The sequence below is a fragment of the Magnolia sinica genome, chromosome 3 (assembly GCF_029962835.1).
Source record: "Magnolia sinica isolate HGM2019 chromosome 3, MsV1, whole genome shotgun sequence".
Taxonomy (NCBI): domain Eukaryota; kingdom Viridiplantae; phylum Streptophyta; class Magnoliopsida; order Magnoliales; family Magnoliaceae; genus Magnolia; species Magnolia sinica.
In genome coordinates this window covers 20089572-20114249 of record NC_080575.1, presented here as the reverse complement: position 1 = coordinate 20114249, position 24678 = coordinate 20089572, and the positions used below count along the sequence as shown (strand labels likewise).

General features: G+C 41.7%; 1 protein-coding gene across 17 annotated transcripts in view; it reads left to right on the top strand.

The window, feature by feature from the left end:
- The window catches only part of LOC131239659 (pentatricopeptide repeat-containing protein At5g18390, mitochondrial), a 36611-nt gene extending 15957 nt beyond the window's left edge, over positions 1-20654 (top strand). For 2 of the 17 annotated variants that reach the window (XM_058237476.1, XM_058237478.1), the window contains 3 exons: positions 17891-17984; positions 19366-19465; positions 20522-20654. The gene's annotated coding sequence lies outside the window, so the exon portion shown is untranslated. Of the gene's footprint in view, positions 1-16189; positions 16281-17890; positions 19466-20521 lie in introns of all 17 variants that reach the window. The other 15 variants (XM_058237467.1, XM_058237472.1, XR_009168313.1 and 12 more) reach the window with 12 other exon arrangements.
- Positions 20655-24678: the final 4024 nt, after the last annotated feature.

Sequence of the window (24678 nt, the reverse complement as noted above, 5' to 3'; positions counted from 1 at the left end):
CGTGCTCACCCTTCTTACACCTAAGAAGGATGGCACATGAAAGATGTGTATTGATAGTAGGGCCATCAACAAAATCACAGTCAAGTATCGGTATTCCATACCGCGTCTTGATGACATGCTAGATATGATGGCCAATGCTATTATCTTTTAAAAAATTGACCTCAAAAGTGGGTATCACCAAATCCGTATACGCCCTCTGGTGATGAGTGGAAGACGGCCTTCAAGACGAATGATGGGCTATATGAGTGGCTAGTTATGCCTTTTGGGTTAATTAATGCCCCAAGCTCTTCCATGCGCGTGATGACCCAAGTGTTGAGACCCTTTATGGGGAAGTTCCTGGTCGTATACTTTGATGATATCTTGATTTATAGCATAACTAAGGAGTAACACCTAAATCAGTTGAGGTAGGTTTGTGGGATCCTTAGGGCCGAGAAGTTGTATGCTAACCTAAAGAAGTGCGCGTTCTTGTTTAGTAGTGTGATCTTCTTAGGTTTTATTGTGTTAGCTGAGGGCGTATCGGCGGATCCCGAGAAGGTCAAGGCCATCACTAATTGGCCTGAACCCTGCAATATTCATGAGGTGCGCAACTTTCATGGCTTAGCCACTTTTTATAGGCGGTTCATTCGAGGCTTCAGTTTCATTGTAGCTCCCATCACGGACTGCATAAAAAAAGGAGAGTTTCAATGGACAAAGGCCACCTCGAAGGCCTTCGAGGAGATAAAGGTCAAGATGACCGGAACTCTAGTCACGCGACTTCCAGATTTTTAAAAAGCTTTTGAAGTCGCATGTGACGCGTGAGGAGTCGGCATAGGAGTACTTAGCCAGGAAGGGCACCCTGTCACCTTTTTTAGTGAGAAACTAAATGAGGCGAAACAAAGATATTCCACCTATGATAAGGAATTCTACGCGGTAGTGCAATCACTATGCCATTGGCGACATTAAATGTTACCGCAAGAATTTGTGATGTAGGACATTTAACCACTTGCTCTAAAAGCTCGAACTGTTAGAGTATGACGAATTAATCCCTTTATCTCATTGCCCAGGCCCCACATCTCATGGGTTAGGCCCTCGGTCGAACCCTCCTCGTGGGCCCCAAATCACATGGGTACCGCCTCACACGAGCCACCCGAGTCACACAGGAGGGGCCCGCATCTCACGAGCCACTTGCCTCACACAGACTGCCCACCTCGAGTGTGCCCCTGCATCTCACAGGCCACCCTACTCGAGCCCGGTGTGAAAATGCCCCCGCATTCATCACCTCCGGTGATGAGTCTTGAACACGAGACCTCTCGTTCTGATACAATTTGATGTAGGACAATTAACCACTTGCTCTAAAAGCTCGAACTGTTAGAGCATGGCGAATTAATCCCTCATTGCCCAGGCCCCACGTCTCATGGGTTAGGCCCTCGGTCGAACCTCCCTCGTGGGCCCCAAATCACATGGGTACTGCCTCACACGAGCTACCCGAGTCACATGGGTGGGGCCTGCATCTCACGAGCCACCTGCCTCACACAGGCCGCCCACCCCGAGTGTGCCCCTGCATCTCACAGGCCACCCCACTCGAGCCCGGTGTGAAAATGCCCCCGCATTATCCATCCCCTATTACCAACTTACCAATGCACCAATGGCAGGAATGGTCTCAGAGCTTCCATTAGGCAACAAAGAGTCCAACTAAAAATCACTGGATCTAACATCTTGATGCAGGACATGAAATTTAAGTATGAGATGCAAGAATTCAGGCTTAGATCATACCAATTCAGAAATAGTTACACAAATTCCACATCCCACATGACAATCCAAATCATTCAATTAAAAAGGGGAATCTATGCGGGTTCAGGCCGACACAGGCTAGGACTGGACCAATAAAAATTATAAACCAAACGATGTCAAAGGGAAATAGAAATCAACCACAAATGCATAAAAATCAGTCCCTAATCTAAGGGATTCCCCAATTTCAATTCAAGGAACCCTAGGATGAAAAAATGGGGCAAATAAATTAGGGCAAATGCAAACTAAGGCTAGGGTTTAGGAAATATGAATGAAAAGAGGAAAACCAAAAGAAAACTTGACTTGGAGAAAGCTCGTGCGTGCAGATGGTGACTCGGGGCTGACGCACGTGCGTGGGTGGGCTGGCCGCACATGTGATGGAAGCCCGCCTCTCACATTGACACCTAGCCCTTGGTCGGCCAGGGGAGACCTCCAATCCCTCCAAATTTGACGACGATCCGACAAAAGACCGAGGCGTAGTGCTCTGCTGAAGTTTCAGCTCTCCTACAGGTCCAGATTTTGGAAACTTGCTGTAGGTGGATGAATAGTTGCAAAAGTTGAAAAATTCAAAACAATAATGATGATAGAAGATGAGAGATATGAATGGAAGAGGGTAGGGGCGGATGGGGATAGATGTGACTTCGCACTATGGTAGTTAGCCCTTCGAAGAAGGGAGGGCTTCGCACCCACTTTTGAATTCTTCCACAACTCACGAAGAGAGCAGAAAAATAAAGCAGGAATTTTTATTAAACTTGAATGAATGAAAAGAACTACAAGGGGTGCCTATTTATAAGGAAAATCCTATATCACAAAAACTTGCACCATGTGCACAACTTATTACTTAGTGATGAAGTAAACTAAAATAAAAACCAAACAAAGAAATCTAAAACATTCACGATGTTCTAAATAATAACAATAAGCAAAACCTAAAATATAAAATCAATCCGATGAGTGGGCCATGATCATGAGATCTCATGATCGGCTTTTCTTGACTATTGGGCTCACTTTTTTTTTTAAAAACCAAAACTTGTCTTCTAGCTAGGAGGCCCTCCCTGGACGTTGTCATCGAGTCAGATCGATGGTGGGGTCCTCCTGCGTACGTACATGCATAGGGGTGGTGGTGTGCGTGGGCGTGTAGGCGGCGTGCGGGCGTGCGTGTGCGCGATGTCCTCATCAACTCTCCTCGGTTATGAAGATTTCGCCACTAGCGAAATAAAACTACTGAACCGCTCTAGGATGTCAGGATCAAGTCTCTGAAGCTCCTCCTTAGTGAGCCATGTGCTGTCTGAAGCTGGGTGTGACTTCCATTTAACTAGGTACTTCTGAAACCCGCCATTGGACGTGGAAACTTTCTCATAGTCTAGGATATCCTCTATTTCCTCTTTGGGTGTGTGAAGGCTAGGAATGGGAGGCAGAGGCTGGGAAGAAAGGTTGGGAAGAGGCTATGGATCAATGGGTAAATCTAGGGAATCAGGATGGGTGGGCGAAAGGCCGGACAAAGTATCAGTGGGTCCCTAAAAAGCAACTAGATCCTCCACGTTGAATGTGGAACTAATTCCCATGGAAGGTGGAAGATCTACCTTATACGCATTGAGACCATTTCGCTTTATAATTTTGAAGGGCCTAGCGCTACGCGCGTAACCTACAAACGGCCCCTGGAGGGTATCGCTCGGGCTTGATGCGGCCCATCACAGAGTCCCCAATATTGAACTCTTTGAAACGTCTATATTAGTTTGCAGAAAATTTGTAATGTTCATTACTAGTAGTGATCTTTCGCCTGATTTCTTGATGCAATGAATGTATGTGATGTGCAAAAGACTCTGCAGACTCTGATGGCCTATGGGACAATGACATGGGGATAAGATCAATAGGCTTCTTAGGCTTGTAACTAGTAACAACTTCAAAAGGACTTAAGACCTGTGGACCTATTGACAGAACTATTGTATGCAAACTCGGCTATGGGTAGTACGGCGTCCCATGGCCTAGTATACTCCCCCACTAAACATCGAAGTAAACTCCCTAGGCTCCTATTAACCACCTCAGTCTGACCATCGGTCTGAGGGTGGTAGGCAGAAGAAAATTGGAGCCTGGTATTCATCATGTGCCATAGTGTCTTCCAAAAGTAACTCATGAATCTCACGTCACGGTCAGACACTATGGTTTTTGGTAACCTATGCAGTTTGACGACCTCACTAAAGAACAACTTGGCAATATGAGATGCGTCAGAAGTCTTAGAACAAGGAATGAAGTGGGCCATTTTAGAGAAACGGTCCACGACAACAATTATGGAGTCATGCTTCTGAACAGTCTTGGGAAGTCCAAGCATGAAGTCCATATTGATGTCCTGCCAAGGGATGAATGGGACTGACAAAGGTGTATATAATCCTGTATTTTGTTTCATTTGCTTTGCCAGTTGACAAGTACGACATTGTCCTATAATTTTGGCCACGTCCTGCTTGAGGCTTGGCCAATGAAATTTATCCTCCACTAGGGCAATGGTCTTGTCACGACTGAAATGACCTGCGACCCCTCCTAAATGTAATTCCCAGACAAGAAAATCGCGAAGGGAGGTGCGTGGTATGCACAAGCGGTCACTCTAAACAAATATCTGTCCAAAATCAAATACTCACTGTTAGCTCCTGACGGACTCTCTAATAAAGATGCATACATAACCCCAAAATCTGGACACTCAGAATACTCTTCTTTGATGCTCTCAAAGCCCGTAACTTCAATGCTTATGGAGTTGAGTTATGCAACTCGACGACTCAATGAGTCGGCAGACTTATTCTTTACACCGGCCTTATGCTTAAGCACAAAAGTATACTTTTGAAGGAATTGAACCTACTTGGCATGCCTGGGGATTAATTTCTTCTGAGAGTTCAAGTATCTCAAGGCCTCGTGATTTGAGAACAAGACGAACTAATGTGGGGGCATTTTCACACCGGGCTCGAGTGGGGTGGCCTGTGAGATGCAGGGGCACACTCGGGGTGGGCGGCCTGTGTGAGGCAGGTGGCTCGTGAGATGCGGGCCTCACCCGTGTGACTCGTGTGGCTCGTGTGAGGTGGCACCCATGTGATATGGGGCCCACGAGGGGGGTTCGACCGAGGGCCTAACCCATGAGACGTGGGGCTTGGGCAATGAGATAAAGGGATTAATTCGTCATACTCTAACAGTTCGAGCTTTTAGAGCAAGTGGTTAATTGTCCTACATCACTTATTGTGTATGCCCACTCGGACTGGTAGAGGATTTGGTCTACACTCGATTTTCAATATGGAACAGTTGACTGAGATGATGAACACGATCAACCAACGTTTAGCTACCATTGAGGCACAATCTAGGAACACGAATACCTGTATGGATCAGATAGAAGCATCCCTAAGAGAAATCTCCGACATTGGAGGGGATGAACAGTCTCATGTAGGGGGAGTAGTTGAGGAACGGGTAGGAAATCGTGGAAGAGGTCGTGGAGCACGTGGCCGAGGGGTAGGACGTAGAGGGGCGCGAAATCCGCAGCTTGCTGTTGAGTATCAAGACCGTTATGATGTCGATGAGAGGGTCTTAAAGAGTGTTAAAGTAGATGCTCCTAGTTTTGATGAGCGTCTTGACCCAAAAACATTCCTTGATTGGTTAGCGGATATGGACCATTATTTCGAATGGTATGAGATATCTGAGAACCGACAGGTGCGGTTTGCGAAAATGAAACTTGTGGGTTAAGCTAAATTGTTTTGGACAAATACAGAGCGTAGGATCGAGAGATCAGGAGGTGTCCCAGTCGCACATTGGGTAGAGATAGAGTTATTAAAGGAAAAATATCTTCCTCTCTCTTACTGTCAAAAGCTCCTAGATCAATGGCATGCATTACGCCAAGGATCTATGTCGGTTGCAAATTATATCGCAAAATTTGAGGAGTATATAATGCGGTGTGATATTTAGGAGGATCTCTTAGTGATGCCGGCGCGTTTCAAGGTGGGTCTTCGCATGGATCTGCAGCGTGAGCTTATGACCCATGCAGTGAGTGACTTGGATCAGGCTTATCAAGTTGTACAGGAGATAGAGCTTTACCTAAAGTCTCCTGTCACGAGGCGCTTTGAGTCTTGAGACTCTACTGGTAGATCTGGTTTTCAGGGAACCAAACCTAACATTGGAAGTTAGCCTAGGGCGCAGGTTAGTGCACCGCCTAAGCCCAAGGATGATAAGGGCAAAGGTGTCCTTGGTGCCAATCCTGGTAGTGATAGTCACTTGAGATGTTATGAGTGCGGAGGTACAGGTCATTTCGCATACCAGTGCACGGCAAAGACTCGCGGGAAAGCCTTAGTCATAGACGAGTCAAATGAAAATGCGGATGACATGGGTGATTATGAAGTTGAGGAATATCACCCAGAGATAGGTGCTAGTGATTATGAAGAAGAAGAACTAGAGATTGCACCATTAGTTGTAGTTAGATGTGCTTTAGCGCAGGCCAAAGAGAGTGATGATTGGCGCAGAAACACAATTTTCTACACGTTTATCAAGAGCGGTGACAAAAATTACAAAGTCATCGTGGATAGTGGTAGTTGCACCAACGTGGTCTCAGCTAGCACAGTCACTCGTTTGGGTTTGAAGCCCATCCCTCACCCTCAACCCTACAAGGTTTCTTGGGTTGACACGTCTTCTATGCCTGTGTCCCAGCAGTGTTTAGTCCCCATCCAAATCGGTTCATATAAAGACATGTTGTGGTGTGATGTTTTACCTATGGATGTAGGTCACATCATTCTAGGGAGGCCGTGGTTATACGATAGAGATGTCACGATTTTTGGTCGCTCGAACGTGTGTACATTCACGCATGAGGGCAAGAAAATCAAGATTAATCCGTTGCCACCCAAGAGCCACACGGACAAGGCTAGGGATGTGAAAACGAGTGAGTCAAGGAAAGATGTGAGGAAATCTATTCCGAAGTCTCTACATATCATAAATGCAAAAGAGTTTGAGAAAGAGACAGAGGATGATTCGACGGTGTACGCCCTAATGGCTAGGGAAGTTACACCCGAGGTTCATGTAGAGTTACCCCCTGAGGTGACTTCGGTTCTTGAGGAGTACAGTGATGTATTCCCTGAGGATTTACCGGATGCGCTTCCACCTATGCGGGACATCCAGCATGCCATTGATTTTGTCCCGGGGTCTACTTTACCGAATCTTCCTCATTACAGGATGAATCCTGCGGAGCATGCAGAGTTGCATAGACAGGTAAATGAGCTCCTGCAAAAAGGTTTCGTCCGTGAGAACATGAGTTCGTGTGCCGTACCAGCGCTATTAATGCCAAAGAAAGATGGTACGTGGCGGATGTGTGTGGACAGTAGGGCCATTAATAAGATCACGATCAAGTATTGGTTTCCGATACCGAGGCTTGATGATATGTTAGACATGATGGCCAGATCCACCATTTTTTCCAAGATAGACCTCAAGAGCGGGTATCACCAGATACTCATACGCCCTGGAGATGAGTGGAAGATAGCCTTCAAGACGAAGGATGGGTTGTACGAGTGGTTGGTCATGCCCTTTGACTTGACTAATGCGCCCAGTACTTTTATGCGTGTGATGACCCAAGTTTTTGAGACCCTTTATGGGGAAGTTCTTAATGGTTTATTTTGATAACATACTCATATATAGTACCGCTGAAGAGCTGTATCTCGACTACTTGAGGCAGGTTTGTAGTGTCCTGAGGGCGGAGAGGTTATGTGCGAACCTTAAGAAATGTTCGTTCTTGTCTGATAGGGTTGCCTTCTTAGAGTTCATAGTGTCGTTTGTAGGGATGTGAGCAGCTCCAGAAAAAGTCAAGGCCATAGCTGACTGGCCTGATCCGCGGAACATACATGAAGTGAGAAGCTTTCATGGCTTAGCCACATTTTATCGTCGGTTATTCGAGGGTTTAGCACTATTATGGCTCCCATTACTGATTGCATTAAAAATGGAGAGTTCATATGGTCTAAGGCCGCAACTAAGGCATTCAAAGATATTAAGGGTAAGATGATAGAGGCTCCCGTCATGCGTCTTCTAGATTTTTCTCAAGTCTTTGAAGTAGCGTGTGATGCTTCAGGCGTAGGTATAGGAGGAGTACTAAGCCAAGAGGGTCATCCAGTTGCCTATTTCAGTGAAAAGCTGAATGAGGCAAAACAAAAGTATTCCACCTAATGCAAAGAATTTTTTGCGGTTGTGCAGTCGTTACGTCATTGGCGTCATTATCTTCTACCGCAAGAATTTGTCTTGTTTTCTGATCATGAGGCTTTTGAGGTATTTGAATTCCCAAAAGAAGCTTAACCCAAGGCATGCCAAGTGGGCAGCGTTTCTTCAAGAATATTCATTTGTCCTGATACATAAAGCCGAGATCGAGAACAAACCAGCTGATGCCCTTAGTAGGAGAGTGACATTGCTCAACTCCTTGAGTGTAGAAGTTGTTGGGTTTGAGCAATTGAAAGATGAGTATCCCATATGTCCAGATTTTGGGGGAACATACGTGTCACTCTTAGGTGCCTAGCATAGTTCGGGTGAGTTCGTGTTGAAAGATGGTTTCCTTTTCAAAGGAGACCGACTTTGTATTCCTCACACTTCCCTTCGGGATTTCCTTGTTTGGGAGCTTCATGCTGGAGGTATTGTTGGCCATTTTGGTCGAGATAAGACCATTGCCTTAGTGGAGGATCGATTTTATTGGCCAAGTTTCAAGTGAGACGTAGCAAAAATTTTAGGACAATGTCGAACATGTCGACTGGCAAAACAGAAGAAGCAGAATATTGGATTGTACACGTCATTGCTAGTGCCACACGCACCGTGGCAAGACATCAGTATGGATTTCGTGCTTGGACTTCCCAGGACAATTAAAAAGCACGATTCCATTTTTGTGGTCGTGGACCGTTTCTCAAAAATGGCCCACTTTCTCCTTTGTTCTAAAACCTCAGATGCATCCAACATAGCTAAGATCTTCTTTAAGGGGGTGGTTCGATTACATGGTTTGCCTAAGACCATAGTGTCTGACAGGGATGTCCGGTTTACTAGTTATTTTGAAAGACATTATGGCATATGATGGGTACGAGACTCCAGTTCTCGTCTGCCTACCATCCTCAAACTGATGGCCAAACTGAGGTTGTGAATCGAAGTCTCGGAAATCTACTACGATGTTTGGTGGGTGAACATATTAAAACTTGGGATTTAGTCCTGCCAGTCGCCGAGTTTGCATATAACAGTTTAGTTAATAGGTTTACGGGTATGAGTCCATTCGAGATTATTAGTGGTTATAAACCTAGACTATCCATAGATTTGTTACCTATGTCAGTCACTCAGAGGACCTCAGAGTCAGTCGATGCATTTTCCCATCACATTCATGAGTTGCATGTAGAGATTAGGAGGCGGATAAATGCTAGTAATGAACAATACAAAATTTCAGCTGACTTACATCGTAGAATTCAAGAATTTAATGAGGGTGATTATGTAATGGTTGGGATGAGGCTAGAACGGTTCCCACAAGGTACCGTTAAGAAGTTACAAGCACGCAGTGCTGGACCATTTAAGATTCTGAAAAAGATTGAGTCCAATGCGTATGTGATAGATCTTCCACCTCGCATGGGGATTAGTTCAATATTCATGTGGAGGATCTAATGCCTTGTTTAAGCCATCCTATAGACCCTAATTTTGTTCCAAACCATTGGCCAATTTCTGAATTTTCTTCCGACTACACCACCTATGCCTATTATACTTGAGATAAGAGAAGAAATTGAAGGAATTGTGGATGAGCAAATTGTTTCCACTCAAGACGGTGGATTTCAGAGGTACTTAGTAAGTGGAAGAACAAACCATCATCCGACTGTACATGGTTGACAGAAGCAGAGCTGCAGTGACTAGATCCAGATTTGTTAGAAAAGCACAAGAGTTTTATCTCGCCAGAGTTGAGATCTTCTCAGCCGAGGGGAGTTGATGCGGACACCAGGCCATTCAAAGTATATCAACGTAGGAGGTGTGCATTACCCGTGTCAATGTGGTTGGATGATGGATACGGGTCGGGTCTCTAAAGGTTGAAGACCTTACACATGTGTAAGTTGCTTATAGGAGACACTTGGACCGTTGGATCGCGAGGATGGTGTGATCGGACCGTTGGATCGTCACGGCTCACCTTCATTACACCACCTTCATGGCGCTATCATCGGGGCCCATCGGGCATTTTCAATTTGCATTTAGTTTATGAACATTTGACTTATTTAAGTTTTGAGACGGTTTGTGCACAATTTGTGCAAATTTCTTTTTTTTTTTCAAAACTTTTTTTAGTAGGGGTACTTTGGTAATTTCATGTAATTACGAATTTATAAGGGTTGCCCTAAACCCATAGCATGTGATGTTATGTTTATGAACAAAAAAGGAGCTTTTTTGCTTCTGACGATCTTGTCTTCGACTTCCAGTGATTGGAAGAGGGCGTGAGGCTCAGGTAAACGATTTCTCATCCCCTATTTCTTTCTCCTTCTCTCTTTTCTCAAGGTACTTTTTTCTTTAACCCCAGTCTTTTCCTTTTGTCCTAGAATCTTTATATCTAGAAGTCAAATCTTGTTTCTTTTTATCTAGATCATTAGATCTCAAAAGATTTTCATCCTCCCATAAAACCCATCACTCAAATCTAAATTTGAAGAAGCACCATTTTTTTTTCCTTAAATTTTCCAGATTTCCCAATCCAGGAAATTCCTATTTTTCTGGATTAGAAAATCCACTTGGATCGTTAGACGGACCTATTGCAAGACAAAAGTTCTATCTTTCGCCGGATCCAACTAAATTCAGATTTTAAGATTCAATACTTCATGTTTGTGATGGATGGCCCTAATCAATGCTATATTAACCTTATTTCTTTATTGTGTTTATGGTGTATAAAGCAGGCTGATATTTAGTTGTTTTTTTTTTAAAGATTGCATGAATCTGCCCCTTTTAAATACCATGCTCATTTAAGGTTGGATTAGGCCGTCCTACATCAATTTTGGTATCAAAGCTTAGGTTCTTGCATTGGGTCGTCTTAGATCGAGTAATCAAGAGTCTAGATTTTTATTTTATTTATTTTTCTAGGGTTTCATGCATCACATATAGTCTAGATTTGAAAATTTCAGATTTGCATTTAAAAAAAAAAGAGTCTAGATCTGAATTTTTCCACATTTGTATCATTCTAAAAGTTAGGATCGTCGGTGTCCATAGTCTTGTGTCAAAACAATCTCCTAGAGTCATGTTTTAGGAAACCTAAGTTGAGTCTTATTAATGCGGGAGCATGTTCACACCGGGTTCGAGTGGGGTGGCCTGTGAGATGCAGGGGCACACTCGGGGTGGGTGGCCTGTGTGAGGCAGGTGGCTCGTAAGATGCAGGCCCCACCCATGTGACTCGGGTGGCTCGTGTGAGGTGGTACCCATGTGATTTGGGGCTCACGAGGGGGGTTCGACCAAAGGGCCTAACCCATGAGACGTGGGGCCTGGGCAATGAGATAAAGGGATTAATTCGCCATACTCTAATAGTTCGAGCTTTTAGAGCAAGTGGTTAATTGTCCTACATCAAATTGGTATCAGAGCGGGAGGTCTCGTGTTCAAGACTCCTCACCAAAGGTGATTAATGCGGGGGCATTTTCACACTGGGCTCGAGTGGGGTGGCCTGTGAGATGCAGGGGCACATTCGGGTTGGGCGGCTTGTGTGAGGCAGGTGGCTCGTGAGATGCGGGCCCCACCCGTGTGACTTGGGTGGCTCGTGTGAGGCGGTACCCATGTGATTTGGGGCCCACGAGAGGGGTTCGACCGAGGGCCTAACCCATGAGATGTGGGGCCTGAGCAATGAGATAAAAGGATTAATTCGCCATGCTCTAACAGTTCGAGCTTTTAGAGTAAGTGGTTTATTGTCCTACATCAATGGAGTGAAAGTTTTTTTTTTCTCGAACAGGAACTGGGATTTGCCTTCAGTGCAAAGGCCTGAAATATTGTTAACAAGATGGAGATAATGCTGCATTAGGGATATTGTGGTCTGGAAGGTGTACACAGACAAAAATATCTCATCTTCTTTAGCTTGAGATAACATGCTGACATAGCATCTACAATGCCATGGTGTTCATTTGTTGTCACTTCGGTGATATTCTTGTTTGAGTCCATGGTGATGGAGAGAGAAGAAAAGGGAAAGTAAAAGGAAAGAGATGAGGAAAAGAAAGAGATGTCTATGAGAGCATCCTTCAAATGCCTCCTGAAATTCTCATTTGTATTAACCTAACCCTAAAAAAAGTGCACCCTAGGAGTACAAAAGATACATGAGACAGTCTTTACACGAGTACACAAAACTCGGAAGTAACTTTCTCTCAAATGAAGCGACAATCAACTTCAATATGTGGACGATGTGGTGGTCAAGTTGACCGATGCAAATGAGCATCTGGTCCACTTGTGTAAGTCCTTTAAATGGATGAGACTCCATAAGTTGAAGATGAATCCTTTGAAATGCGCTTTTGGAGTCTCAGCCGGTAATTTCTTAGGATTCTTGGTGCATTAAAGAGGGATTGAATTCGACTAGAATAAGGCTCAGGTCGTGATTAATGTTCACACCCCAAGTATAGGGTTGTGATGTAGTAATAAACTTGGTGAGACCAAGGTCGAATCCACAGGGACTGAAACCTGTACGTAATCTGAAAATAACTAGAACTAGAACTAGAATAAGATGAAATCTAAATCAAGTGAATATGAGGGAATAATGGTGAAAATATTAATCTAAAATTTGTTAAAATCAAAGGTAGGAAACTAGGGTGCCAAGGATCCACTTGTAGAGATCAAGGAGATCTACGCTTGATTCAAGAACTCAACTGGACTTCAAGTCCCATCTTCATCCAGTTGGAAGATATAACCATGAAAATCAAATCTGAACTTCTTTTGATCTAGTTTTCAAGAGATAATAAGGATGTAAATTAGAATGGATTCTATCACAAAACCATGCCCATGAGACAAAGTAAACAACAGAATTAAACCAATCCATAGCCAATCTGAGAGATGTATGAATGTTAGGAAAGGTTCCATCATCCAACCATGTCCAAGGGGCGATGGTGAACAACAGGGCTTCCTAACTGCATAATCATAATAAGGGGAAGGAAATACTCAAAGCCATCGTAGATCTATTGTAATTTTAGTCACAACAAACCATTAAAAACTGAAAGCATTCCTATTAATCAAACCAGAATCAACATTAGTTCAATTGTGAATTCAGGCCGTAGAAATCACCCATCACGCTACAAGCTTCACCTCTTAGCCCTAGCTAAGAGGTTTAGCCCGACATGATTTGGCTAATTCTCTTAAACAGAAACATAAAAAATAAGAAATAAAAAAACTCTATCTCTCTCTCTCTCTCTCTCTCTTGCGCAGCCGTGCCCAGATAGGATTGAATGCCCTTTCCTTTCTTCTTCTCTCTCTTTTATATACGATGGAGGTCGGCTGGGAGTGCGTAAGGGCTGGAGTCGGTGGAACTCTTTCGCACAAGTGTCGGTTCAACAAGTTGGTGGAAACAGAGAGGTTACGCAGCGAAAATGCAAACCGCGTTTGCGTTTGGACTGAGTTTTGGGACGAAAGATCGTCCCAAACTCTGATTTGTTTCCATAGTTGGGGTCAGGACCCCCCTCTGCATCTGCTGGACGGATCAGATCATCGATCCGATCATCCCTTTGATCACACAGTGGCCCACTGACTCTTTTACTCCGCCACCCGTCCTCCGTTTGGGTTCTTCAAATGCATGAAACATCTGAAGAAATCAAGCCGTGGGTCAGGGTACGGTCGGTTTGGTCCTCTGAAGGCAATGAACGGCTCAAATCATCCACCTACATGAAGATGGTGGCCCACCTGCACCTGACCGCCAGGCTCTGTTTCTCTATTACGTAGAGAAATTTGAATTTGGATGGAAGTTGCGGTCAAAGGCAGTTTGACTGCTCTGGCCGGCTCGGTGCACTGCGAGATTACATCTGCTATGTACACCATCCACATGAAGTGGGTCCCACCTTGATGCGTGTGAGAAATCTGCTCCCTCTATCTGTTTTGTCAGCTCATTTAAGCGGTTGAGCCAACGTTTGAAGCATATCCAGATTGCAGGTGGGCCCATAATCAACGGTTTATGGGCTGATCTGTCAGTTGGGCCACTTTCACAGGGATCCGAGGGTTGAAATTTGACGTGTACGGTTAAGTTATGATCCTCAGGCCAAATCTAAAGTTTCGAGCCGAACGGTTGTTGAAAACCCAGTGATCTTGCATTCAGGATGACTTTCAGGTCTCTTTAGTGTGAAACACGTGATTTTCTCAAATCTCGGCCGTGTAAAATCATCGATCTCGGTCCCCTAGAGTCCGTCCCTTGCCTTGGTGATTTATGAGCGTCAAATCCATGCTTTTAGTACCCTTTTTCAGTCCAGGCTCCTAAATATACCCTATAACACAAACACGATTAAAATAAGGCATTAAACAGTATCGTGTTCGTAAAATCCGGTAATAACTGGGGTCTAATATGCAATATTTGACCCTTAACAATTAATGCATGGCCCCCAGGAAACAAGGCTGAGCTGCAAAAGTGGTCTTGAGTTACTTTTATGATGAATCGAGCTTGGCCATTTCCTAACTTACTGCTCACATTCTTCTTTTATGAGACGTTACAATTTTGCATGAAAAATTCCTTTATGGGTTGTAGTTGATCCTCTTAGATTAACTCCAGGTTGGTTCCATACTGTTTCTGAAAAAAAACCCCCTCTTGGTTGGCTCCATGGTGAAAGAATAGGGGACACAATAGCCGGGTTTTGGTCATGGTAGAGTTGTCTTGTGGTTTTTGAGTATTCCAAATTCTATCACCACTCCAGGATATTGGACCATCCAGATCTTGTTTGCGGTTATCTTGCTTGTTTCTATGAACTAGTGATGAACGAGGATGGCTTAATCTCCATCGATCATTTGTTGCATTGTTGTTTTGGGCCCGTTACCAAATGAAAGTATGGATATTCATTTGTTTTATGGGTTCTAGTGTTAGGCCCAATTGGATATTCATATTGGAGGATCTCATTAAGTCTCTTTCAAGAGGTCCATTGTGCTTGGATTGGATTGACTTGATGATATCTTAGCTTGGACTTATCCATTTTGACTTGAGGATGCAAGAGGCGATCTTAGTCTTGTTGTGATGGCCTGACACATCTAGTGATGCTACAATATGTGGTTGACATGGATGTGATTGGGTACATGCATTGAGATTTAAAAATCCCTTGTAATCTAATAAAGGATGCACCATCGTCGTGGACTCGTGACTAGTGCCTTAGATCATGGATATTGGGATATTATTGTGCCAATCTTTTTGGACCCATACTTTTAGATGTTTTGAAATTGTTTTCCAAAGTTTTACGAATATATCTTTTGTTTTAACCATTGATTTTGTTTTGTCATGCTTGATGGACAACAAATGGTCGTAATTTATTAGTGGCCCACCTTTCGTTTGGCATGGGTTTGTGATTAGTGACTTCGATCATGGTTATCAGGACTCTATCATGCTCATCTTTTGGATTTTTTGAAATGGTTTTCCAAAGGTTTTTAACCATTGGATCTTTTGTTTTTTACTTTTACTTAAAATAAATAAATAATTATTATCATGCTTGATGGAAAACAAATTATCATGAGAGAAAAAGAGAAGAAATCTGAGAGAGAGATATGGGGATTTGCTTCATCATGGGTGGTCCATCTCTTGGGTTGATCTCGACCCTTGATTCTAGATCCTAGCCTTATATTGGGATCTATGTTTGTTTGGGCATTTGTTCATTAAGGATAGCTCGTATAGGGAATTTTTTGTTTTGAAGAAGAATGACATGGCAATTGCTTCTTTAGCCGTATTGATCTAAAGTATTAAATATAAACCATCTGTTTTGTTTTTTGCCTCCCAAACCTCCATCACTACACACTCACACACAATCTCTTCCGTTTATCCCCCCCCCCATGTGGTCTCACCCTTTAGAGTGTACCATAGGAGGAGGCATCACTGACAGAGCACCGGAGCGGAGGAGTTGATGTGGATGGACGCTGGGTCCATTGGACCCACTTTCTGACGTGCTACAAGTGCAGGAGCAGCATGACCGCACCTTGACCACAGATCCATGGGTCGGATTTCACACTTTACCACATGGGTGTTTTAGTTTTAGACATTTTTTGTTCTTTTTTCTTGTTTCATGGGTTTTATTGCACATTCTTTATTTTTTCATCTTTTTGCTATTTTTCTTGTTTTCAGAGGCTTTAGTGCACTTTTACTTTTTCCATGGCTTTTATATATATATATATATATATATATATATATATATATATATATATATATATATATATATATATATTGTGAGAAACCCCATTTTAATTATTATTTGAATGAATAGAAATTCATATATTTTCTTCTTCTTTTATCAAGAGATTAGGGTTTCAGGATTGGCCCTTAGGTGTTGAAGATTTCACCCGATTTCAGGTTTCCTTCTTTCTAGATATTCGAGGTGCAGGAAAAGGTAACAATCATCCGCCTTATTTTCTTTTGATGACAAAGGACCGGTTTTTTCTTTATCTCGAACCCTTCATTCTTCACCCATTTCGTTCCTCTTTAGATCTCTCTCTTTTGGTTTGAAAGGAAAAATGGAGATGGTTAGTCAGTAGAATTAGATTCAAACTTGATCGTGGACTGAATTATGCTAGATCCAGGATATCCTCATATCCCCAGATCCTCCCTTTTTACTGTTTACGTGATTTTATGCTACGGGGCATGATATTGATGGAATGACCTCATCTTTGTGTTGAGATTTACCTAATCCCTTTGATTGGAAACAGTTAGTTGATTAATGTATTTATTTAAATATTCTTTAACCTTATTATACATGCATCTAGGATTAGGTCATCACATGTCCCTGCACATACACCCATATATATATATATCTATATATATATATATATATATATATATATATATATATATATATATATATATATAAACACGCGGGCACGAGCATGCCCAAAGAGAAGGGATTGATGCATCCCAGAAGTAGGTCATTATCAGGATGGACTGTTAGGTCCAGCATATGGGTCCTACGACTTAAAAAATCAGTCTTAATAATATTTCATGGTTTTGGTAATTGATTCTGGATTGTAGTGGATCATTTGAACAGGAGTAATATGCGGTCCGTAGAGGTTGCTTCGGGTTTTGGGCCATGTGGCAGATTTTCTGGAGAACCTGTGAATTACTTTGGGCAGTTTATATAAAGAACTTCATTAAAAAGGGCTTTCTGTATAACCGTCAGGGCACACCACTTTTTATGGAGTCTATACATGTTGTACCTACTTTTTATGATACCTTAGCTGGGCACAATCAGTCTAGGGGTCGAAGCTAAATCCGCATCTGGCTTTGTTAGGTGCCTTTAGCTGCAAGCCTCTGTTTCTGGAAGTCTTCTGTGGCAGATGAGGTTGGAGAGTCAGTTTTGGTTAGGAACAATTATTAGGACAAATATTACTTCCTAATGAATGGGGTGGTTAAAGGAACCTTTTTGATTGCTTGGAGGAATCATTGTCAGAGTAGGCAAACGGTCTCACTTATCACCACAAAGTCAACATAACTGATAACACTAGGGTTCAAATTCTTAGTAAATCTTTAAAGCCTTGAGAAGGGAGGGGATCCCTTATTCACACTGATTTGAGTATCCAACTTGGTACTCCAGTATTTTAGGGGCTGATTATCATAGCCCCAAAGCTGGTGGGTATCAGTGGCCCACAAATAGACGTTTGAAAAAATTACGTCAATGGTCCTAAACAAAGGCCATAAATTCGATGGCTAGGACCAACCAAATTGGATTAGTTAAGGTGTATCCATTATCCCCATTAGCAAGGAGGGAGGGTAGGGAACAACCGTAAGTACGAGGGAGAGAGTGAGAGGGAGGTAGGGAACAACCATATAAGTAAGAGTTGGTTTCGGCGATAATTGAACATTGATTGGGTACTGTCTGAAACTTCAGTTTGTTTCTCTAACCTAGTGACTGAAAGTTTGTTTGTGAATATGCTCCTTGCTACTTGGATGATCACATTCTTAAAAAAAATTCTACTGACAGAATCTCACGGTTCTGCTTTTTGGCAGTTGGAATGTTGTCCTTGACACACGGAGACTTCTTAAGTAACTCCAATAGGATTCTCCATGGTGCCCTGTTCGGCATTTGGTTTCAAAACCATTGGTATGCTTCTCTCTCTTTTACACATTTTCTATTTGCATGGCTGTCTACATTTTTGAAAGTACCAAATGCTTCAAATAGGCAGGCATCGTTTTGGATTTTATTGCTGCCACTGTTATGCTTTTCAGGTCTCCTGCTTGTTAGATGAGCTGGTGGAGACAGCATAGTGCTTGTGAGTGATTCAGGGGTCAATCCTTCGCGGTGTTACCTTTCAAAAAAATAAAAAAATCTGTGATGCTTTTCGGGTTTATGAGAAGATGCATACTCTTATCCTTTGTATGAATATTATTTCCACCATCTGCTTTTGAAATTCTGAGATTCTTTCCACTAATTTAGAGCAATAATGAAATATAGAACACCCTCCGCCCATGGAAAACCAATGTATTTTGGACTAGAACATGTCTGTTGGTGTCTCTGCATTGGTGCAGGCATGAGGTTTCAGACATGGCAGTCTTCAAAAACCACAGTCACGAGCATATCAGTACAGGTAATTAAAATAGTAATATCTTTATAGCAGAGTGATTATCTATGTGTAAAGGCCAAACCCAGAAGTCAATTATTATTATGTAAGAATATCCCAAAAGCAAATGGTAAAAAAATAAAATAAAATTTGAAAGGTGCTAAGAGTGTCAGACAAGCAGCCTGGACATGTGTTGATGTATCACAATGTCAAGAAGTGCTGTGTTCTCATCACATAGTTGAACCTGTCATAGAGCCAGGTTCTTTGTCATGTCTGTATTGTCTTATATTCCAATTTCATAGTTTTCCCAGTTTGACTGCCCTTATATGTGCTTTATTATAAGCCTGGGAACACCAACATATAGTGGATAGTTCACCTTAGAAAAAAACATATAGTGGATGGTCTGGTCCCTTGTTCCCTCATAATAAGTGATAATACAGCTTGTGTCATTTCATACACTCAAAAACCTTCCCACTCCATAACATGGTTTGAAATATCTTCTGATTTCAACCAAGTCATTGGTTTTGGTCGGGAGTGGAATGAGTCACTAGACAAATATGGGGGATGGAAACAACCAAAACCGACTGAAACTGGTGAGTCGTACTGGTTTCATTCCTCAGTTGAGTTGCACTCAGAAACGGCTATTTAAAATCATGCTTCATAATGTTTCATAGAAGAAACTGCCTAAATTTTTTCTTTTGCGAACCTTCAACTTTTCATTCAGAAACATTTCCTCTATCAGGAGGTACTTCTTTCTCTCAAACCAATAAAAATGTGGGGATCGATTGAATAGAGAGAGGTCTGGTTGAGATCAGGGTGGGCTTTGATCCCGTCCCTCGTCAAAATTCACGTTATGGCCCAATGATGCATGCTCCAATCCCATGTCCATGGTTGCTTCGATTTAGGCATTCCATTCTTGTGCAGTTTGCAGGTTGACAGCAGTTAAAAAGGGTTGGTCCTTCAGCACACCAAGGCATGTAACACATTATATGGTCTCCAGACAGCAGTTTGCAGCATTGATCAAGTAATTTGTTTTTCATTTTCTGATCTCGGAGATTATGTGAAGTGTTTTCTTTATTTCTTTTTACGTTTTTCCTTAAAAATCTATAAAGAATATTTAAGTTTGGAAATCATTCTTATTACCTCTCATCTAGAAGGTATTAGATTTTTGAATTCAATAATTCATTTGAAGTTCATTAGCATGGCTCCCGGGGTCCCTCGAGCTTTGGATCCATGATCCATTTTCTTCGAACCTTGATTACCAATCACTGAGAGGTTCTATATGCCACTTCTTTTCCCATGGTTTCTAACACAATAAACATCCAACTTGATCAAAAGCACATTTCAACCACCTTTCAAAGACCAAAAGGTCCCCTAGACTGGATCTCCTGTGCATTATGTACAAGGGAGCCCATCTACATGCCATCCCACCATGCCCATGCCCTTAACAAAAAATTATGCTTGTTCACTAACCAGTTGAACCATATTCTACAAAGCAGTCGATGGATAGTTTTTCAAAAGCATACTTTTGTTTCTAGCATCCTGGCCTGTTTGATGAGTGTGGATTAGACTAATCTTTAGATAGGATCATCTACCCATTGGGATCCATTTGATTGATGGCTTGGATCTCAAACATGCTGCAGGTGGGGTTTTGTGTAAATGGCTCTCTTTTGCATGCATGGTCTTAGCAAACCTCATTGTATGTATTCTGGAACTCGAAATCTGTACAGGCTCTTGAAATATTTAGGTGCAGGAGGTCATATTTGGTTGAGTCTGAGCTGAATAAAAATTGGGTTAAGCAGCCGGTGTGCAACATTTGATAGGACACATTGGTTAGAAAGCTGGCATCGTCAAGGAAACCAGATGTGCAAGAAAACTATGCTGATTCTAATTAAAATAATAAAAAAAGACACCACTTCTAATCTTGGTTAGAAGAGCTGAAATAGAAAACTCAATTTGTTAGCAAGTTTGGAAAAGCAACGGTTACTGAGTGGTTTCTACAATCTAGGTGTTCTATTTTGGAAACGTAGGATACTTTTGAGTCAGAAAAGGAAACTGATTTTTGATGTTTCTTTTGTAGAATTTATGCTTAAGGACAGTGAGATGTGTGAGGGCTGAACGGGGTTTGGGCAGAGATGACAATGAGAGGGGAGAAGGGATAAAAAACTAAGAAGTGGGATGTGAGTGCTGCTGCTTTTTTTTATTTTTTTTATTTTTTTATTTTTATTTTAAATTTTCATTTTCGAACATTAACAAAAACATATTTGAGTGGAAAAGTTATTTTCTGACCACTTCTCCTTATTAATATTCTCTTGTTATGTGGGTTCTTGTGTTTCGCTATGTAAAGTGTATCATTTGCTGTTCTCTGAATTATACAACTAAATTAGCCCTTGAAAGAACAGTTTTTGCTGGATACGTTTACAAATGAAGACATGATAGTATCAGTAATTGGAGATTGTATACCTTGGATGTGTAAAAATCTTCACCATTAAGAAAAAAAGATGCTGAAAAATCTTCTTGAAAAACTGGGGAATAAAGACAAGGAACTATGCATGATCAATGCGCCCAGGAGGCATGGCATCATCTAAGACTGTTTAAAGACGGTGGGAAATAATAAGCACTCAGGCTGCAAAACATGGCCTCCTGAGAAAGAGTTGCGACATATTTTTCTTGAGAATTGAATGCCATTTTCCTCTTTTTTATTTAAAAAATTGTGGGCTGCATGATGTACGAACTGAGCACCGTTGATCCAGAATCACATGTGGGCCCACAAGATGGGTGTTTTAGATCCATGAATAAATTTCTTGTCATAAAGATTTAGAACGTGAACTTATTTCTTGTCATAAAGATTTAGAATGTCAACTTATTTGGCCATGGATTGCATGGTTAGGATTGTTAGATCAAAGTGATTTTTGAGAGGAATGGGAATCACTAGTTGCCTCCACATGATGGACACTTCAGATCCATGATCGTATATATATATCTATGAATCTAGTTAGTCCATTTTGTTGGCCATTTAATTTAATTTAATTTAAATTTTTTTATCTAAGCGATTCTTGAAAGGAAGGGGAAAACAAAGGTGCAGTCCACAACATCATCTTTCTATACTCATGAATGGACCTTTTTTGTAATAAATTATCAGGTTATCCATTTTGTAGGGCATCAATAGGATAGCTAAGACCATCAATCAGAGTGATTATTGGCTAATAGGGATACCATAGGTGTCTTTCAATTTAAAAAAAAAAGGATACCAGAGGTGTGTGGGCAAGATGAACAGTCCAGATCCATGCGAGACAATTGTTTTCATAAATGATCTATACCATGGATTTTTGTTTGTGATTGAATAGATTGCTTTGATCATGATATTAAAACATTCTTGATATGAATTGAGGAAACAGAGGTGGGGGGCCCCTTAAGATTCATGGCCAGATATATTATAGGAAGGTATTTTGTTATAAATGATCCAAGTTGCATTCATTTGTGTTAGCTACTGATCATATCAAGGAAAAAGCAAAGGAACATGTGACGTCGGCAGCAGGTAAATTGTCATCAACAGTAGGAAAACCAAAGCCTTTGAAAAGAAGTCTTGGAAAACATTTTCTTTTGCATTGGAAGTTGTTAGGATTGTTTTTTATTATTATTATTTAATTTTTATTATCTTACATTACTATTTAAAATATCACATTTGACTTACTATAAACAAAAGTTTAAACTTCCTTGTTGAGTAGGAAAATGGACTGGCAATTTATTTGTTGCAACATCCTCTGCTTCTCAAGCAAGAGCAAACGTCTTGCCAATGTAAACCGAATGTCTTTCCTATTTCCCACTCTATCCAGATGGGCCCCAAGTGATTCTCACCTAGAGGTGGTACCCACATCGTGGGTAGTATAGATTCATAATCACTTTTAAAAAAAAAATAAAAAAAATATTGTAAATGGTTTGGACTGTCCATCTTGTTGGCCATTTATCTGTGGTTACTATTATCAGATCAAAGTGGTTTTCAGAGGCATGTAGAGTCATAGGTAGGGTCACCTTGGGGATATTTTTTATTTTTTTGGGTAAAGATGACTTGGACTGTTCATTTTTTGGCCATTGATTGGATAGACAGGTTCATCCGCTTCCTGAGAAAGAGGAGGAAGCAGAGGTGAAACAACAAAATAGACAGTCAGATCGGAGACTGGACCTTTTTTATTTTTTTATTTTTCACATTTGAGTTAGACCTTCAAAATTTTTGACAATTGATCAATGGTTAGGATAATTTGATAATAAAGAAATTGTTGAAAGTCATTGGCAACCAGTGATGTCCCATGAAATGCATGGTCCAGATTTATTATTATACCTTTCATTGTAATCAATTTGGAATATATTCTTCTGGAGTAGTGGTATCAATGAGGCGGGTTTTTGGATCACGTTGAGGTCAACCCACCCCACACTGATTCATTTACAAAACGGGCCAAGAATCTGGCCTAAACACTACCCACATCACCTTCTGACCTGACTTAAACCACTTAAAATTCATCAACCCCAAGTATGTCTAGACCCAAACTACTTAATTTTAATCGGACCAGGGCTCGACCTACCTAATCCACCATGGGCATGACCCAACTCGATGAAATATGTGGCTAAAGGTGGACCTGCAGCATGCATACATACATACATACATCATATCCATATATCTATACTTATATCATCTATTATTTTCTTTCAGGCTTTGGGTCATTGGTTGAAATGTACCCACCAACATTACTCAGTTTATAGGTTACAAGATCAAATACAAGTTTGGTGAAAACATCAAAAGGCATCAGCAATGCAGACCAGGCAACAACACCTATTCATTTATCTCAGCAACAAGGACCATACAGTTAGATTTCTTCATCTGTGGTCTTACCATATGGGTTGTTTTGTCACCTGCCAATCGTCTTTTACAAATGGACGTGAAAAATGCATTTTTACATCATTAATTGAAGATAGAAAAAAACAGCCATTAACATCCAATAAAAGTGAAGACATTTGTAAGTGGAAGAAGCGCCTTATGAACTCGAAACAAGTGATTGCGAGCATGGATTGGCAGTTTGTATGCCATTGTTCGGCTGCGATTTCTCTCTTAGAGAATGTACCTTATAAAGTTCTTAAAATACATGAGACGAGAAATTTTAAATATTTTGAATGGCTAATGAAAATGAAATTATATCAATGGAAGTATGCTCTTGGTTAGAGGTGGGCACGGGACGATTCAATCTGGCTAACTCGACTCGTTCCGATCCCACTTAACCCGAACCGAATGGGTGAGTCGGTTCGAATTGAGTAAGCTTATCCCAATTTGAACTCAAACCGAGTCGAGTTTGAGTTACCCAGTAACTAGACTTGACTCGACTCGAAACTCGATCTGGATAGACTTGACTCAACCCAACTCTCTAACCCTACCCCAACCTGATCCCAAGCTCTCTCCCTCCCTCATCCTCCTCCTCTCCCAAGCCCGGCAACCACCTACCACCATCACCCTCCTCCTCCTCCTCTTTGTCCTCTCCACTCCCTCCCTCCCTCATCTCTCAATCCGACTTGGTGCCAACTCGACCCGACTTAGTACTTCAGACCGGATCAGTCCAGGCAAGACCGAACTCGGATTGAGTCAGGCATGCTGGACTCGGTATCGAGTCAGATCGAGTTCAGGTCAGGCCTATTTCAAAACCGGATCGAGTCGAGTCAGACCTAACTTGGTCAACTCGACTCGACTCTATGCCCAGCTCTACTCTTGATCTTCTTTAGAAATAATATAGATATAGACGTATTATGTGGGCCTTGTAATACCTTTTTTTTTGGTTTTTTCGAAACTACTGATACATATTCGCCATGAATTGCGTCCGCTCATGGATGGTCCAAAGACAAGTCTCCTGAAACAGATGAAAAGGGTTTCTTCGAAACATTAAAGTCACCATCAGAGTAGTAATGTTACCATTTAAAGACATCATCCATGGAATATTGTAATGTTCAATGCTTTCATTTCGGCTTTTCTCGGCTAGAAATAATAGATAATTGTTTCTCGATCCGGTGCTGAAGTTGAATATAGATCTACAACAGTTGTGTTTATGTACAAATGACCTTGACCTTGATTGGGTGGCAATTGTATGGGCTGGGGTCCACTTGTGAAAGGCTTGTTTATTAATTAGGCCTTGAAGTCGGGTATGGTCCTACCAACCTTGCGATTGATTGATTGATTGGGCCTGAATACCTGTGGCC